The 20,013-nt window shown below is 44.5% G+C and overlaps 1 long non-coding RNA gene across 1 annotated transcript in view; it reads right to left on the bottom strand.

The window, feature by feature from the left end:
* The window catches only part of LOC115088744, a 107,716-nt gene that overhangs the window by 69,111 nt on the left and 18,592 nt on the right, over positions 1-20,013 (bottom strand). The window contains exon 2 of the long non-coding RNA XR_003855849.1: positions 14,618-14,660. This is a non-coding gene — a long non-coding RNA (uncharacterized LOC115088744). The remainder of the gene's footprint in view (positions 1-14,617; positions 14,661-20,013) is intronic.

The following is a 20,013-nucleotide window of genomic DNA, read 5'->3' as shown; positions in this document are numbered from 1 at the left end:
AAGCACCGCAGCGAGCTACCATGGGAGCTGACCCCCTGAAAAGAGAGGGAAGAGAGGGAGAGATTCACATGATTTGTGAAGCTCTCAAATCTATTTCTTCAAATGCAACAATAAAGGATATTCTGAAGGCTATTTCTTCTATGGAAAAAGCAATAATATCCCTAACAGTTATGGTTAGAGAGAGTATTTCTAAGAATCAACTTCTGGAAGGAATAATTGAAAAAAATGAATTTGTTGTGGATGGAATGGAAAAGAAAATTGTGGAAATGGAAAAGATTCAAGTAAATCTGATAAAGTCAGAGAATATTCAAATGGCGAAGATGGAAAACCTTGAGAATTTAATCAGAAGAAATAAAATAAGGATTCTTAATTTTCCCAAAATGAGATTACTTGCACATCGGAAGCTCTTTAGAAGTTGTCTTCTTAATGTATTAAAACTTCCAGAACAAGATTTACCAAAGATTGAAAAAATCTATTATTTTTCTCAACCAACTGGAGTAAGACATAATGGAGAACAGAAAGAGAAGGAAGATGCCATGTTTGATTTATCATCTATCCTGGAAAAATCCCACGAATTAGTAGTGGAAGATAGAGCGACATTATGGGGCAGATTTTTAAAAAGTACGCCAGATTTTAAAAGATACGCGCATAGTCGTGTGTATCTTTTAAAATCTGGGGTCGGCGAGCACAAGGCTGCACAAAATCGGCAGCCTGCATGCGCCAAGCCGCACAGCCTGCCTCCATTTCCTCCGAGGCCGCTCTGAAATCGGAGCGGCCTTGGAGTGAACTTTCTTTCCGGCACCCCCCACCTTCCCTTTCCTTCCCCTAACTAACCCTAGCTACCTGCTGGTAACTAACCCCAGCCCTAACTAATTCCCCCCCACCTTTATTTCAAAAGTTAGGCCTGCCCAAGGCAGGCATAACTTGCGCGCGCCGGTGCGTCATGTTCCGGTCCGGGGTCTGGTCCGGAGGCCGCATCCATGCCCCCGGAACGCCCATGGGCTGGAACCACACCCACGGCCCCACCCCCGGAACGCCCCCGATGACACGCTGGCCGCGACACGTCCCCCGACACGCCCCCCCAGGAGAGTCCCGGGGCTTGCGCGCGCCGCCGAGCCTATGCAACAACTTGCAACATCCGCTGAAAGAGATTTAATTTTGAGAACATTCTTCCGTAATCAATCGCTGAAATTTTATGGCTACCCTATAAAAAATTTTTCCTGATATTGTAAAGGCTACCCAAATCAAAAGGAAAAAAATTTTAGAAATGAGGGAACAAACTTTGGCTAAGGGAGCTAAGTATACATTGCGATTTCCATGTATGTGTACAATAGTATATAAAAATTCAAGATATAGATTTGGTGAGCCAGAACAGTTATGTGTGTTTCACTCTGATTAATCTTTAAGGGGAAGTTGACATAGAGTATAAGTAACACTAGTCATTCTGAAGCAATGGTTGTATAAGTTTATTGTATTTCCTGCAATTCTGCTTATAAGACATTTGTCCCCTCTCAATTACCTGTATTATTATACATATATAGAATGGGGATTGTATGTTTCTTTATTATAATTCAAAAATTTCCTATGTAAAACCTCATCTATAATGTTATTATTTCTGAACTTTGTTCTGTATAATTTGAAAAATTCAAATAAATAGATAATTTAAAAAAAAGTATTATATATACTTTAAAGTGATTTTGAAAATGTATATATTACTTATTTTTTATTTGTTCCCTGCCATCCGGTAGTTCAGGACAGGGAACAAAAGTTACATATACAATTGAAAACTGACAGTAAGACCAGCAATACATATTCATAAAATTCATAAAAGCACATTTCAATAACTAATTGTGAAAAAAAGGCCCTGGAACTGCCTAAAAAAAGAAATAATAGAGGGAGAAAATTAGACGTCAGCTCTTGTATTTATAAGCTCGCTTAAAGAGAAATGTTTTAAGAGCTTTTTTAAAGGCTCTTGAATCTGGAATGTTGTGAATCTTTGCTGGTAGTGAGTTCCACAATTTAGGGCCAGCCAAGAAAAATGTTCTCTCACGAGTTTCTGCCAAGTGTGTCAATCGAGGAGAGGGGATATCAAGGAAGTTCTGATTGGCAGACCTTAGAGAACGTGATGGCATATGGACTTTCAGCATGTCCATGGTCCAAAGGGATTTAATATTCTGAAGAAGGTAATGAATTGTAACAGCTAACTTGCATTCAGTACGAGCTGAAACTGGAAGCCAATGAAGGTAGTGAAGGTGGGGGTGATAAAATTCTGTATTTTGGCCCCTGTGATAACCCAAGTTGTAGCATTTTTGAATCATTTGAAATGGCCTGAGCATTATTTGAGGAAGACAGGTATAATGTGAGTTACAATCGTCAAGCCTCGAAAAAAATAAGGGATTGCAAGACAATGCAAAAATCATTTGGATTAAGGAAAGGTCCGAGATGTTGTGACATGCAAAACCTTGTTAATGAGGACTAATCTACGGTTTTAACGTGTGGTCTCATTGAAAGAGCAGGGTCAATTATGACACCTAGGTTCCGCCATGTCTCAGAAATGGGTATGGAATTACCCTGAAAGGTCAGAGCGGAGGGAATGTTGTCACTTGGAAAATGAGAGAATAATTATTTCAGTTTTGAATACATTAAGGGACGACCTGTTATGTGTGAGCCAAGTAGAAAGGCAGAGAGAAGTGAATTGTGAAGTGAGAGCCCAGTTGGAATAAAGTGGAAAAAATAATTGTATATCATCCACATATAACTTAAAGTGCATGCCAAGGTTGTCTAATTGGCGGCATAGCAGTGTAAGAAAAACATTGAATAAAGCAGCAGCGAAGTCATATTGTAGAATTTTCCGATCAAAAAAGACCTAAGCAGCTTAAAAGCAGCTGAAAGAGCCCTGTTTTTTTTTTAATCTCCACAGAGGAACAGTTATAATTAATAATGTAGCGATAAAAAAGATTCAGATAGGAAACCAACACTTCCTCTATTGTGGATTTTAGTAAAAGAAAAAAAACAGACCATGCGACAAGGCAATAGCAAGTTGCTCTGTCTTTAGAATCACAGACAGGCCCTAATATACTTCTTATTCATCATTAAAAGATTATGGGCCTCATTTTCTAAAGTATCGCAGGCCTGCGATACTTTAGAAAACTGCGGTAATGAGGGGCGGGGGGCCGAAACAGGGGGGCGGTCCTGCGCTAGCCGGCAGGAATCGCACCTCCACGGTGCGATCGCTGCCGGCATTGCGTCCAATAACTACACCATAGAAGGTGTAGTTATTGGACGCAAAATAGGCAGTGAAAAGGCCCTTACCTTTTCGCTGTCCGCGCCATCCTCGCAGAATCAGCCCCGGTGACGCCCCGACTCCTCCTCTTCCGGGGGCCGACTCCGCCCCGATGTAGGTAGCGCAGGTGTGGGCTACCTTTGCTAGCTATCGCAGTCTTGCGCTGTTAGCGCAAGCCTGAGATAGCCTTGGAAAATAAGGCCCTATATGATCAATCATTGCATTATTCTTAAATTACGAGTTTCCTTTCATTACATACTCTAATTTGTTACCATGCATTTGGTCCAATCATGGATCAACCTAAAATCTGCACCCAGTCACACGATGCCGCATCTACCTATACCCTAATGCTAAACCTCCATTTTAGGTCTCGTCTGCCATTTCATGCTTTAAGGTGACTTGGACTTAGGTCCTCCATTTTGAGAGGTACCTCATGGTGGATGTCTTAAATAAAACTAATGCTATATCTCGTGATGTTTTCATTATAGCAAACAGCAAGCACTGCAATTTTCACTGTGACTAAAGCTCTAGGTGCAGATCTAAAATAACATTGTTTTTCTTTTATTTCAACACATTTCACAATCAGATCTTAGCAACTTATAATAACTTTAGCAACTATAATAATCTTTTCTTTAAAAAAGCCCTAAAAACATATCTATTCAAAAAAGCATTCTCGAATCAGGCCTGCAACATATAATCTCCATGGCCTCTTTCACCCTAATTTCATCCAGTGTACAAAACTACTTTTCAGCAAAGCAATACTAATTTGTGCTATATTTCTAACAAATTTTAAGTTTTATTGTAACATTGTCTTTTAACTGTTACCTATTATGTGTATTTTATTGTACCTCGCCCTGAATGTAGGAAGGGCATGTAATGTGTGTTTTAAAATAAAAAAATAATCAACTACCTGCTGAGCTTAGCATTATATATTCCACTGTATCACTCTCTGCATAACTGACCTAGATGGAGACCCTAAGACCCTACAAAAACATGAGCGGATTTTAAAAGAGTTATGCGCGTAACCCTTAAAAAAATCACCCTGCCGCGCCAAGCCTATTTTGCATAGGCTCGGCGGCGCGCACAAGCCCCGGGATGCGCGTATGTTCCGGGGCTTGCAAAAAGGGGCAGGGCGTGGGCGATCCGGGGGCTGTGCGCGCATGTTATAAAATCAGGCGTAGATTTGTTCACGCCGTGTTGCACGAACAAATTTGCTCCCACGCGCAGCTTTTAAAATCTGCCCCACAGTGTCTTTCTATTCTAATTCCACAAGCTCCTTGAGACATGCCAGTCTCAACAGGATACCAAGCTGAAGTCTCATTGTTAACTCTGATCTATTGTGAATGGTATAGAAGACATGACCTAAACTAGGCCAGTATGGTCCTGGTTATATCAAGGGTGGCAAGAAAGTGTAAGATGCCATGATTTACAGTATCAAATGCAGATGAAATGTCTAAGAGTATGAGTGTATAATCTTTCCCAGAGTCAAAGCTGCGCTTCACCGTGTCAAAGCTTGAGAGGTGTAAGGTCCCAGAATTGTGAAATTTGCAAAACCGAATTGGTATTGATTAAGTATTGCGTGCTCATCGAGAAATTCTGATAATTGATGAAGGACAGTGGACTCGATATCTTTAGCAAGAAAGGGCAGAGATGAGATGGGACAATAATTAGAGAGGATAGTAGGGTTGGCATCTGACTTCTTTATATAGGTCTGATGGATTCCATCTTCAGGGAGTCAGGCAGATTACCCGTCTGCAATGAGATGTTAACAATATTTTTCAATAAAGGCTGCAATAACTTGATGTAGAATTTTGAGAAGGGCAGTAGGGAAAGTGTTCAGGGAACAATTAGAGGTGTTTAAACTAGAAATAATTAGTAAAACTTCAGATTGAGAAACAATAGAAAACTAGTCTCATCTCATTTCACCTGAGGAAACATTATCTACAGGCAGTACTACATCTTTTGAGAAATTAGAGCATAAGTTGGAGATTTTTTAAATAAAGAATGCAGCCAAAGTTTCTTATAAATTAAAATCAGTTCCTCCCACTTGTGGAGCTTCATGCAGGTGATTAGGAGGATTTAAAATATTACATAAAGTCCAATACAGTTCTCTAGGGTTATGCATTGCTGTTGCAATCCTGTTATAGAAATAAGACTTCTTGGCAGATTTTATAGAGATCTAGGGCCTTATTTTCTAAATGTATCGCACGCGGTAAGGGACATTTCGCATATGAAATGTTCCTTTTCGCGTGCGATGCCACAATGGGGGCGGAGTCGGCCCCGGAAGAGGAGGAGTCGGGGCTTCACCGAGGCCGACTCCGTGAAGCCGCCGCAGACGATGAAAAGGTAAGGCCCTTTTCGCGTCCTATTTCGCTCCCAATAGCTACACCTCCTTTGGTGGCGCTATTGGGTGCGAAACCGGCAGCGATCGCACCGCGATGGTGCGATTGCTGCTGGCTAGCATAGGCCCGCCCCCCCCCTCGTTTCGGCCCCCGCCCCTCATTTCCTAAAGTATCGCAGGCCTGCGATACTTTAGAAAATGAGGCCCCTAGTATCTATTTAGCAATCAGGTCCTATGCGGATAAATGGACTTTTGAAAATTTCTACTTTTAGATGTGTAACTCCTTTGAAAATTCACTCTATGGGGGTGAATTTTTAAAAGTTTTTACATGCATATTTGGGCTTTTGAATATTGCTATGTTATATGCTACTTACACATGAGTTCCTTTGACAATTCACCTCTTTTTGAAAGGAAAATAACATTCATAGATTTAAAATTTTGATTTACATGCATTATTTTCTTCCTGTGACCTAATCATGCCCCCAGGAATGCATACGCCTAATGTGGCTAAAAGTATGAGTGTTGTAGAATCTCACATGTAATTTTAGCCAGGTAAATGGTGGACAATTTTCAGACATTTCTTTCAACCCATTAACTCTGTATTGTTCTGGATACGAAGGGAGGGAGCTCTAGGGGGTGCTTCCCATTGTGGAATGAGTGGTGAGTGCCCTTGCGGTGAAACGGAGCCTCATCTGGGAGAGACAGGAACTGAAGATGTGCCCAAGCCCCCGCCGACCTGCACAGCCTTGGTGAGGCCAACATGCAAGTTTGGTCTCTGAGTAGTCCTGCGACCACTCCAAGCCCTTTCGGACCTGCCGCTGGGTAACGGCAGAGGCGGCAGGCTGGACATGAGGCAAGGGCGGATGAAGACACTGGAACATGGTGAAGACGACTCTGTTGAAGATGCCATTAATGAAGAAGACAGACTCAGATGAAGATCAGATGGACTCAGACGAAGAACAAGCAAAGTCCCTCAGGCGCCCTACACAGCCCAACCAGGCTGGTCGTGGACCACACTGGAGACTCAGATGATGATCAGATGGACTCAGTTGAAATGAGGAAGAGACAAGCTAAAATCATGATAAAACTCAGGGTGGCAAGAACTTCGGATATCACACTAACACACATAGCCGGAAGGGAGGCTGCAGTGGCCAGACCGGCCCTGAGACTATCCACTGGAGCACTGTCCTCCGGAGGCTTGGCATAGCCGGAGTCCAAGACATCGGAGGACGATTTACAAGACGGGCCTCCAAAACAAAGATCCCAGACATCATGACGAACTCCTCGAACACACAGTGAAGGGCAGCCAGGACGAGCAAGCACGACATCTAGAAGACTCCGGTCCCCGGAGGAGACAGGAAGGAACACGGATAACTTCGGCTCTGCTAGATGGATAAGACCCACCAGCGCCCTAAACACCCCAGCGGGGGTGGTCGCGGACCACTGGGCCGCAGCGCGCCCTACTCAGCCCAGCCGGGCTGGTCACGGACTACGCTAGGATGGATCATGGTGAAGTCTAGGAAGACATCTGGACAGAACGAACATCAGGACAAGACGACTGGACCATGAGACATCAGGACTGGAACAATGGAGACATCAGGAAAGACAAGTCATCAGGAAAGACCAGGAACAGACGACGATGAGGGATCTCACGAAGAACAAATTAAACCTGGCAGGAACAGGAGATGAAGATTTCAGGAGAAGAACTAGCTCCTTGTGAAGGCGAAGTTGGAATGGCAACTGAGCCCTTTTGTAGGGCTGGACAGGAAACACCCATGTGATGTCATCCAGGTGGAGCCAGAGGAACCATTCCCTTGCTGGCCCTTTAAAGCCTGCAGAGAGGCGCAGCCCTGTGCCTAAGAGGAAAGACTGCAGGACCCTGGACAGCGGCCATGCTGCCGCTGAGACACTGGAGCAGGAAGATTGGGCCGCAGGCAGGCCCCAACGAGGGAGGCGGCTTCCGAGCTGTGAAGCGGTTGCTGGGAGTCCGGGGACTGCGGCCTCCTAGCCGCAAAAGGATGATGACCTCAGCGGCTCCTGCCGCTCCAGGACGCCAGCACAGCCCTGCCATGCTGAAAAAGAAGGCGGCCTCCAGTGCCACAAAGGAACATCGGCGGCGGTCTCCTGCCACGAAGGAGAACCCCGGCGCGGCTCCTGCCGTGCCGGCACGATGGTGGCCTCCAGGCCGCGGGAGAACATCGGCAGCGGCTCCAGGCCACAGGGCCAAATCATGGCATCAGGCAGGCTGGTGGAGACAAGGTAAGAGGCTGCCCGTAGCTCCGGCTGCAAACAGCATCGCAACAAGTATTTAAACAACTATATGGCTTTTAGAAATTGCCCTCCCTAACATTCAACTTCAAAACAATCATGAATAAGTAGTTGCTCAGTGCTCAAATTACTACTACAAACCCTATTATTAATAGCCATTCAAGGATTTTAATCATGTTTTTAAAATCTTTAATCATTTAAGAAAAACTGGTCTGATCTAGTAAGGAATTTCTCTCATTTTATGTGTAAGGTGGGGGGGGGGGGGGGGGGGTGTCACAAAATTGTCCCATGCTAGTAGGCCTCAGAGTTTCATCAGACCCTGATGTGATGTCAAAGTAAAGTAGGAGTGGTAAAAGATGCTTGCCACTCCTAGGTGGGAGTTGTAAATGTTCTAACAAAACTCCTGTACCCTCTTGATATAGGCTTATTCGGGGTGCTACTTTCATAGAGAGAAATCCTAGGGAGGTACACTCTCCTCCAATCCTGGGAAAGTGGTTGGAGTCCAAGTTCGGGGTGCCCAGGGCTTCAGAACTAGAAAAGTCTTGTCTTGGAATCAAAGAGTTTGGCATTCCTGAGGTATTCTGAAGATCCAAGGAAGAGGTCTGTGGGAAGGGTTATACTCTTCTGTCCAAAAATGGATTTCTTCAAGAATGGTTATGGAGAGGATTTGTCTATGTGGGAAGTTGGGGAACATTGCCTTGCAAGGAAGAGTCACATAGAGCTGCCATCTGAGAAAATCATCAGTCAGAGGCTTATCTAGTTGAAGCTTGCTGGGCATACTGGATGGGCCGATTGGTCTTCTTCTGCCGTCATTTCTATGTTTCTATGTTTCTACTGAATTTAAGAGACCTGCATCTAGAAATGCAGACATTAGCAGAGGAGGTGCCTAGGAGTGGTTTTCCTAACATTGCCAGGGATGTATGACATGACTTGACTGAGACTGCGATGTTTAATGGACTTTATTTTCTGGATTGAATGTCCACTAAACCATAGTTTTTGTCTAAGAGAGAAAAACTTAGCAAAGTCATAGAGAAAGATTATTTTGATTATAGCCTTGTCTCACTCTTAAATATGAGATGGTACCAGGGGTTCTTGTTCATAGTGGGGGAGAATAATCTCCAAGACCCTTCTATAATGGGGTAAATAAATATTTGCCTGGGTATTGCTGAGGCCATGGGATCCTGGGGAGCTCCTGGCAGCCAGAAAGAGCCAAGAAGTGCCACAATGAGGTTTGTTTTTTAAATAGATAAATGCTGTTCAGTGCATCTGGTGTCTTACTGCAGCAGCAGTGCTAGGAATGCTGCCACTTCTAGCTTAAGCCAGTGTACAGCATCAGGGCTGTAATTAAAGCCCCGGCACAATTACAGGGCAGGCAAGGGGTCCTCACAGATGTGGGGCAGTGACATCAGCAAGAGGCTACCTAAACAGTAACTGTAGGAAAATTAAAGTTTAAAAGTTAATAAACTTAAACTAATGACCTTAAAAGTGTAAAAATGTGACATTTCCAAAGGGGAGCATGTAGAGAGGCTCCCACCCGAGTGTCAGCCCCTGGGAAGCACTCTGGTGAACCCGGAACCAATAAATTTAATACACTTTTTCCTATTAATAAAAATTAACATTTTGCAAGTGTTGGTATGAATTAGGTGTGCTTGTGATTTGATCACATCTGGAGTTTGGGGTCAGTAGTGAATATCCCACCCATTTTTGCAGGAGGTCCCTGTGATTGAAGTAATTAAAACCTGTCAAACTGAAGTTTGCTGGTGGTGGTCACCAGGTGATGTGATATATAAATATGGATTTAATCTTTGGTTTGGGGAAAAATGTTTATGTAAGTTAAAAATATAATTAGCTGTAAAAATGTTAAAATAGCTAATATGGCATTGAAAAGACAAATGAGTACTGTTACATTTATTTAGAAGCTAACCTGAAAGTTTGGTTTGATTTTGAACTGTGCAAATGGAGGTTTTTTTTATTAGTTTCATTTTTCCATTCATTTTAATGGGCAATCTAAAAGGTGGTAAAATCAAGCTCCATGCAGCTCTCAGAGAGAGAGATAAAAAAGAAAACTCTTTGCTATCCTTTAGACAATGCCATGGTAACACCAAAATAATGCTAGCCCAACTTAGTGTCTATGCAAAGCAGCTGGGTGATCAGGTCTGCATAGCAACACCAAGTTGAGGCAAAGCACAGAAAGATTTGAGAAGTTATTTGCCTTAATAGAATGTTTTGAATATATTAAAAATTCTTTTGAAAACTGTGTTCCTTAGTCAAGGAGTTTTTAAATGGTTTCTTGCTGGATAAGAAGGTTTTTTTTAGTAGATGAGAACTATTTCTTGAAAAGATTTCAGAGGAGTAAGGATCTCTTCTGAGGATTTTTTTAGAAAACATGTGGAGACTGCAGAGGGAGAACTGTGTTGGAAATCTGAGGTGAAGGCTGAGTCAGAGGATTTACACATGTAGGGGGGGTTACGCATGATGGGCCTATTTTATAAAGGCCCGGTGACATATATAAAGTTCCAGGATGGAGGGGATCACGTGCTGGCAGGCTGCTGGTGCGTACAACCAGCGCCTGCCTGGAGGCAGGCGCAGAAGGTAAAACAAAAGTTGGGGGGTTAGGATAGAGCTAGGAGGGGATAGGTTAGGGGAAGGGGTGGGAAGGTTAGATTAGGGGGAAGGGATGGAATGGGTGAAGGCTGTGGGCGGCAGCGCACACAAGGTGCACAATTGTGTACCCCTTGCGCGCTCTGACCCCTGATTTTATAACATGCACGCATAGGTGCGTGCATGTTATAAAATCAGGCTTTCATGTGTACGCACTGGATAGCACGCACGCATGTATGCCAGCGTGCTTCTTTTTAAATCTACCCCAGTGTGCGAAAGTGGTGTTTATTGTAATTCTAATCCTTTCCGAGGTAAGGAATTAGTTAAAATTAAGTCTAATTTTCTATAGCTGATCCGTGGTGTTTTTACCAGCTTTGATAGATAACTGGATATGAGAAAGGTGGATGATTGATGGTCTGATTCTAAGCTGATTTAAATGAAGTACACTCTACCTCAGAAAGAAAAAATTTCCATTAAGTGCCACAGACTTCAGATTGTGAACACTCCACCTGTAGATAAAGGTACCTCTGTGTTGTTTCCTTAGAGGAAAATAATCTTTGAAATAACTTGGAATATAGAATCCTTACAACTTGTTCCTTAATTTATTGGAAAATAAGTGTGGAATGTGAGAAAGAGAGAGAGAGAGGTTAAATATTTCTTAACTATGTGAGTTCTCTCAAAGCCAACATCCTTAGATAGGGCTGAAATAATTATTTTTGGATTTCTATTAGCAAGACCTCCAGTCTCATTTAGACACACATGCTAGCAACATTGCAGACTGTGCAAAATTGGCAATGTAAGGCAATCAGTCTTTATTATTGATTTGGTTTGAGATAGCGTAGTAGGTGAACCACTGTATTCTGAGTCTTCATGGTCAAGAGTGGTAGATCATGTCCAGTCTGCACCATCAAGCAGCATGAGCTATTCCTCCATCACAAGCCACCAAAGCTTCACATAAATCCTGCATCAGCACTCTCTACCCAGCATTCCCAAGCAGCACTCTCAAAAATTATTGCCCAGCAATCAAAGATAAGTGCACACCAATGAACGGTGACATAATTTTGGTAAATTGCACTAGTGCAAAAAACATGGACATACATGAGGTCAAAGTCATTGAGTTAAAACAGGTTAAAGATAAAGGGCCAGATTTTCAAAAGGTTACACGTGCCGGGCCTATTTTCAAAAGGCCCGGTGACACGTGTAAAGCCCTGGTACGCATGTAAGTCCTGGGGCTTTACTAAAGGGGTGGGAAGGGGGCAGGGTGTATGCGGTGTGGTCCGGGGACAGGGAGGGGCGGGGTCAGAGGCTCCTGGCACAGCAGCCATTTGCCGCTGTGTCGGGGATCACGTGCCGGCTGACTGCCGGTGTGAGCAACTTACTTCAGCCCCAGGGCTGAAGTAAGTTTTGGAACAAAAACGAAAACAAAAAAAAGGTAGGAGGGAAAGTGCATGGGGAGATAGGAGAAGGGAAGGGAAGGTGGGGGGGGGGGGGGGGGGGGGGGGTAGGGAAGTTCCCTCCGAGGCCGCTCTGATTTCGGAGCAGCCTAGGAGGGAACAGGGGAAGGCAACGCGGCTCGGCAAGCTCAAGGTGCACAATTGTGCACCCCCTTGCGCGCGCCGACCCCTGATTTTTTAACTTGCAAGCACAAGTTATGAAATCGGGCGTACATGTGTGCACACCAGGTAGCACGCGCAGATGTATGCCTGTGCGCATCCTTTTAAATTCTACCCCAAAAGTTAATACTTACCTGGAAAATTCCAGAATTGCCTGAAGAGCAATCAGATTTCTTAAATTAAAGTTGAAATTCAACATTTGTTCTCATAATGAAGTAACCAACTGAGAAAATACTTATCTGAAAGTATCTTAGTAAGAAATAATCCTTGTACTGGAACCAGTTTCTATTTCAAACTGTGTTAAGAATTAGAGTGAGAGCCACATATGGAAAATTGTTTTTGTGCACAAGAAGTAAATTATTTCTCAATGAAATTATTGAAAGGTTTGTTTGTTCAACGATTACATTTGTTTCTAGAAGTGAAGAACCTAGAAAATTATCCATATGTCAGCAAAATAAAATATTTTAATTTAATTATAAAAGTACCTCTGAAATCATTTTATCTATTTTGATTTATTTTCTGGTGAAGATACTCTGGGTGTGCAAACTATCTCTATACCATCTTTAAAAGTGGAAACCCCAATAGCCTTACCATCTGTCTACACACGTGACAATACCCAAGATAATTTGGTGCCCAAGGGTGTTTACACTTCAGTGGGAGGAACCATATACTTCTAATTTTTCTTAAATAAAACTCCACAGATGGACTTGATGTTCTCACCAGGAGGCAGGCATGTAGTCAATATATCTGTTGTTTTCTTTTTGTAATCCAGTTCAATAGAGTTTGAATGACATTTGGCAATAAATTTCAGTCCTTTACTCCTGCACCTCTATGATAACAGGACAATTACAGTTATCAATCTCGGTCTCTTGTGAAACATCAGATTCAAGACAAGTAGGTAAAAGTCCTGTTCCTGTACAGCACAATCTCCATTTACTTCCAACCCAATTTCTTAGATCAAATAGTGGATCATGGCCTGGCCACTCAGAGTACTTTTGGCTTCTCACTCCTCTCCCATGGAAGCATGACTACTGACAGATCAGGAACGCTCTTTCTATGTTTAAATATACTCAGAGATTCATGCACTGGTGATTTTAGTACTGCAATGAGCTTCAGCCATAAATGACTCTTTTCTCTCCTCTACAGGCTCCAGAAGAGCTCTTCTTGCTCTTGCTCTCTCTCCCCCCCCCTCTCCCCTCTCTCCCTTTGACCCTCTGGAGCAGAACTCCTCTGCTTCTTTCCAGGGAAAGATTTCTCTCTTTAACTGCCTGTCATGAAAAAATTACTATGAATATTCTTTGGGGGACATTTGGAAACTATAAATCAATATTAGTGCAATTCTGGAATCCTTTTGGACCCCAACCAAATTGCCCAATAAATAATACATAGTAATTCTGAAAAAAACATACTTTATTTTGTTAATATTAACTAGGTTTTATTTAGTTTAAAAAAAACCTTTATTTCCCAATAATTGCATTTTTATTTTTTGTAAACTTAAGAAACATCCTTTTTCTCTGGAACAAACTTTTATCAGTGATTTAGATAGATAGATTTAAATAATAAAGTAGACATAACATTAAATTTTTCACAAAACACAGTTATGTGCTCTCTCTCGCTCCATACACAATGGACCAAATTTTAAAAGCACTGCTCGTGTAAAAAGGCCCTGTTATGTGCGTATCTGGGCCAAGCACGATCAATGTGCATTTTAAAGGCTGTGAAGTATGCACATATATGCCCGTGCAAGGGCTACAGGACAAATGTAAGAAAGGACATGACTATATACATATGCGCTTAATGACTATTTTAAAATTGACCTATGCATTGATGGGCACACACTTATGCATGCAAATTTGCTACAGCTGGTTTACATGCACAGCTGCCAGACATTTGATTAGCCAATTTCTATTTGCCAGGCCAGCTTCTCCTGCCAAGTGGAAGCAAGAACTACCCAATGGGTAGGAAGGAGGACCTCCTGGTGCAGACTGGGACCCACTGGAGGATACTGGGAAAGCCTTGTTCCTTCATTGTGGGAACAGGGATAGCCAGAGTTGCGCGGGAACGTCATCAGAGTACAGGGGATAGACCGGGCCAATCAGGTTGCTACATGCAACTTTCTGCAGTCCACTGGACCTTAGAGGAACAAATTTGAGTAAATAGGGACCTTAAGAGCCATGGGGGGCTTTGGAGGGAGAGTAGCAGACACTGGGTCATACTGTCCTTTCAAAATTATTCTTTCTTTCTTTAATGTTTATAAGTTTAGCAATATTTTCAAGAAAAACACATCTTGATATGAAATCAAAGATACAAATCCAATCAGGCATTATAACACAGCACAAAATAAGAAATACAAAACAATATCTCTGTTCTAACTCACAGTCCTCTATGTAGGATCCTATCTCTCTACCTCAGATATATTGTAATCTGACTAATCAGAAAGGAAAAAGAACTGCTGTGCGGAGTACCAATACAATGCTTATAACAGACCTAAATACCCAACATATCACTCACTCAGTTGCAATTGGAGAAGAGCTGGTAACAGGTGTACTTTTATCTGAAAGAAAAGAGGAAAGCTGATTTGGCTGGAAAAAAACATAGGAAAAGCCTTGATATTTTACTATACATTTACAATACATTTACTATACATTTAACTATACATCTCAGTTACCCTAGGTCGCATTAATAGAAATTATGTCCTGCTTTTCTGGGTTATCCTGGATAAATCTGGAAAGATACTAATTTTATAATCCAAAACATTTCTGTCCAATGATAAAAGTACATCCTTAATGTCCATTCTTTGTCAGCTTCAAGAAGAAAAGAGACCACTAGTGTGGCAGGAGTAATCGATTCCTTTTGAGTAGATTCCAGGATATCTGTAAGATTTGTAAGATTCAACTGTGAGGGCACGGTTGGAATAAGAACTTGAACCCCTTTCTAATCTAAGGAATCCTTTTTCTTGAAGGGAGGAATATAATAAATTCTTGATGTTAATGGTAATGCCTGTTCAGGGACTTTAAGTACTTCAAGCATATATTTATTCCACATTTTCTTTCGAGGGATTAACTGGTCCCTGGGAAAGTTGATAAAGCGTAGATTTTTCCCCTTAATCGAGTTTTCCATGTTTTCCAACCTTACAGACAACAGTTGATTGTCCTTAATCATGGAAGCATGAAGTAACGCTTTGTTATTAAAGTCCTGTTGCAAAAACTCAATAGCAGTCTTATGCATAAAAGCTTCTTTTTCCACATTTTTTATGTGGGTATCCAAACAAGTATAAACTGGGGCCATTTGATTAAAGATATTTGAATTCAATAATTGAATGGCCTCCCATATTGAGTCCAAAGATATGACTGATGGTCTTACCAGATCCATTCTTGTAATCTCAGGCAGTACCTGCGTTTCTCCAACTGCCGACTGAGGCACAGTGCTTCTGGGCTGTTCCCTGGCTTCCAATAGTAACAAGGAAGGTCCAAAATTCAGCTCTGATGTTCCTGCCTCGCATTGCCCTCTTGGAGTCTGACCACCATCAAGTGCCATGGACCCACAGGACTGTGCAAGAGGCCTACTCTCCGCGGGTTCCTCGGGAGACAGTGTGGTACATAGCTCAAGGGAGGTATTGAGTGCAACTTCCTCCCGGACACTCCCCAGTGAGATTACTCCTGGTCCTGTCATTCTCCGCTGCACATGGGTGTCCATCGGACTGGAAATCATAGCAGAAAAAGTCGGCAGGGCTTCTCTCTCCCTAGCCTGCCATTTTCTTGCTGAATGAGGCATGTCAAGGCAAAAGAAAAATTAACCCACATGGAGCAGCCTCACACACAACCAGCAGGTTTGGCCATCTTGGATCCTCGATTATCCTTTCAAAATGATTCTAATCACTGCATGGGTACTCATGGCTTTAAGGCGGAAGTTAGATCTGCCATAGGAGGTAGTCATGCGCAGTTTCAGGTTTAAAAAGGAAACCATACATCTATGCCAGCAATTAGAGCCAGACCTACAAACCACCAGCCAGAGAGGCCATGCCTTGCCAAAACATTTCAAGATCACCACTGCCCTAACCTTTTTTGCTACCAGCACCTTCCAAACTTCTCTTGAGGTCATAGCCAGCAACAGCCATTCTACCATCTCCATGTGAATCAATCAGGTCCTGGCCACCTTAGTAAGGAGAACACATCAGTATATATCCTTCCCTCAGAGAAGAAGGCAGCAAGAACAAATCATGCAGGATTTTTATCAAGTGGCATACTTTCCCTCCATCCGGGCATACACATGCCTATAAGGGCACCAAGGAGAAATGAGGCTGCCTATCGTAACCACAAGAGCTTCCATTCCCTTAATATGCAAGTGGTTTGTGATGGTAAGGGCTTCATCTTGGATGTCATACCCATGTTTTCTGGATCCACTCATGATGCTTACATCTTCTCGCAGTCAGAAATTCATGACCACTTCCAGGAAGGCTGCATCACCCGGGGCTGGCTACTAGGTAGGAATGCATTCATTGCTAACACCATATCACAACTAACCTTGTCTATGGGTCTCCCACATCGCTAGCTGGCCTGCTTGCCTAGGAGGAAAGCTCGGACCCAACCTAATCCCCTAATGTGCTGTCCAACCTCAAAGCCTATCCTAACATTCTCCTCTGGCTTCTCCCTTATAGGAGACAAAGGCTAGCCACTTAAAACCTGACTCATAATCCCTATGAGCACCCCACAGAGTGCCGTGGAGGTGCGATACAACAGGGCCCAAGGGCTGACCAGAGCAATCATGAGAGAACCTTCAGCCTACAAAATACAAACTTCTGTTGTGTCATGGGGCAGCGAGCTGGATTCAGATAGTACCCCCACAGAAGCACTGCAGGACCGCAGGGCTAGACTAGGGCTGGTCTTCTGCCTAACTAACCCCCTTCCCCGCAGGTTGATCCCTTGGGTTCTGGGTGCTAGTATGACTTCTCTCCAGCAGAACTTCATGGTGCAGACATAGCCTAGGAGAATCTGTGCAAGCTGGGAGCTGGAGTCAGGCACTGGTAGAAACTGAGGTCAGGCACAGGCTGGAAATTGAGAGGAGGAATAGGCTGAACACAGGTACTGGCTGTGAGCTGGATACAGAGCATAGACTGGGGCTGTGCATAGAGTACAGACAGGAGCTGGATATAGAGCATAGGCTAGGGGCTGTAACCAGGGACTGGCTGAGAGCTGGAGCCAAATATTGAGGGCAGGCAAGGGCTGAATACAGACAGGGCTGAACCAGGGACAAAAGCAAGCACTGGGAAACAGAAAAGGAACTGGACTAGGCAGCATAAGACAGAACAAGGACTGGACAAATATGGAATGGAACAAGGACAGAGCCTAGATAAGGACAGAACTGGCAACAAAATTCAGGAAAGCCCAACAGGGCACTGTTGCAGCCATCACGGCCCGACGACTTCACTCTGCCTTTTTCTGCGACTCCTCCTGCTCCCTGTGGACGTCTGGCTGCCGCAGCATCTGCCCGCCGTCTTCTCCACTGTCCCCGGACTGGCTTGGGCGCTGCCTCCCACCATGCTCCTCTGGTACCTTAGGATGCGTGCGCCGCGCGGCCCTCATTCTTATTTCCTCTATGGCGCGAACCTCAGGGGCATCCCCCTGTGATGACATCACGCTGCCCGGATAGTTAAGCCTGTTGTTTATTGCTAGCCTTTGAGTTAGCAAGGGATTTCCTAAGGATGGGATTCGCTCTCCATACCCAGCTTCTCTGCCTCCAACTTCTATTTGGACTCTTTGCTGTTAACGAGGTACCCGCTCCTCGGGGGCCTCTCTGCTTCTTTCAGGTCACTATCAGGAACCGGTACTCGCTCCTCGAGGGCCCATGTTCCCTGACTCGTTGCCTGTATCCATCTCCTCTTCTACTTGGAAGAATTTGCTACAGACACCATCTGTGAGTACTACTACCATCTACTCCTCAAAGCTGATTCCCTGGAACCAGGTACTCGCTCCTCGAGGGCCTGCCTCCGTTCCAGCACCAGTGCCATCTTCCATGGAGAACTGCTGCGTGAGTACTTGCCAACGAGTCTCTGTGCCCAGGGATCTGATACTCGCTCCTCAAGGGCCAGCTCTCCCTATTTCAGGGCTTCCCCATACTGGGGACTCTATGAATATCTCAGTGTACTCATTTTCTCAGTTCTTCTTCCTATAGCACTGCTACTGGAGAAGCTGCTGTTCCAGCGTCCTGAGGAATACTAGCCCAGCTGGGCTCCATCTTCTACTCACTACTGCCACCTCTGGTGTCTTCATAAACTGTCTAATAAAAGATATAATCTATGTTTGTGTGTCTGGAGCTGAGCCTGACCTGTGGCCCCTCACGGGACTTCCCCCTGTGGGCATGGTCAGCTACCACAGTGTCCAAGGGTCCACCCAAACCCTACAAAACATAACAGGCACAAGGCTGCCTAGGAGAATCTAGCAGGCCTGGAGGCCGTAAGCTAAGGCAGAGAGGCCCAGGGGGACACAGAGCAAGGCAAGGAGGTCAGAGGCCACAGACCAAGTCAAGATGCCAAGAGAGACCACTCGGCAAGGCATAAGGCCAAGACAGGCTACAAAGCAAGGCAGAAGGCCTGGGTAGGCTGCAAGACAAGATAACCAAGAAAAAGTGCAGGGTCAGAGAACCAAGGTAAAGCAATGAAAAGGCCCTGAGGTATTGAGCAGGCTGGATTAAGTAGGCCTGTGGCTGAGGCATGGTGTAACCAGTAAGGCGGTAACTGCCAGTGCTCTGAGCGAGGCTCGCTAAGGACACTTGGTGAAAGGAAGGTTGCTCAGCAAGTGGAACCTTGGCATGAGAAGACTGCATAGTAGGCAAAGCTGTGACAGTAGAGCCTCCTTTAAGACCCTCTCCTCCTGGGTCCCATTTGCCATGGTGGTTGCAACAGATAGGTACTAGCTGTTACATTCGGTGGCTCACAGGAGGGTCCCGTGAGCGCCTTACTCACCCCCAACATGACCAGAACCATCCCACGATCAGCACACCACCTCCTGCTCTGAATGCTACCCAGCATGGCCTAAGATGTCACCAGCCACCACTCCCGCCGCTGTCCCTTAGGTATGCACATGTGCATATGCACAATTTATATAGGCTCCAGAGTGGGTGTGGCCTCCTATGAAGTCAGGCTGACCAGCCTATTTAAGCAAGGGCCTCGCAGTACTACCTCACCTAAGAAATAGGGCTCCTGCCTTAGCAGTGTGTGTTGCCTTTGAGTTCCTGGTCCCTATGTCCTGCATTCCTGATTTTTCATCTAGCTTTGCTTCATCCAGTCTTGTCTGTCCAGCCTTGCCATGTCCAACCTTGCCTTGTATTGTCCATCACATTTAGTGTCTTCCATGTGTCCTCATCCATCCTTGGCCTGACTTTCGAATCTGATGTCTTGCCCGGACTTGACCATGATTGCCTGCCACCTACACCTGACCACCCTTGTTTGCTGCCTGCCCTGAACTTGACCTGTCTCCGACTCCATTAGCCCACTTTCTGCCCTGACCTCAGCATGCCATTGGACTCTTGCTCTAGCCATCCCCTTAGGGACCTGACTAAGACCTGCCAGCTATCAGAACCCAATGGTTCAACCTGCGGAGGAGGCAGCTGGTATAGGTGAAGCTCCAGCCTGTCCCACTACAGGGGGCATTCACCAGCTGCGAGCATAGGCCTCGTAGATTCATCTACCAGGCTGTGTCAACTACACCACAGCACAAAAGGCTCACATATATGCCATACTTCAAAGTTTGCTGAGGCCATGAGCTCGGCAGATTCACCTCAGACCTCTGCCATTGTTGGGCTAGCCCATCAGCTTCAGCAGTCGCAGGATCAGCTGAAAACCATGACTGGGTACCACCAAGGTATGGCTGCCTATACTGCTCCAGCTTCCACTTCAGCACCCATGATAC

The sequence above is a fragment of the Rhinatrema bivittatum genome, chromosome 3, assembly GCF_901001135.1.
Source record: "Rhinatrema bivittatum chromosome 3, aRhiBiv1.1, whole genome shotgun sequence".
NCBI lineage: Eukaryota > Metazoa > Chordata > Amphibia > Gymnophiona > Rhinatrematidae > Rhinatrema > Rhinatrema bivittatum.
This window is presented reverse-complemented; position numbering and strand designations above follow the sequence as displayed.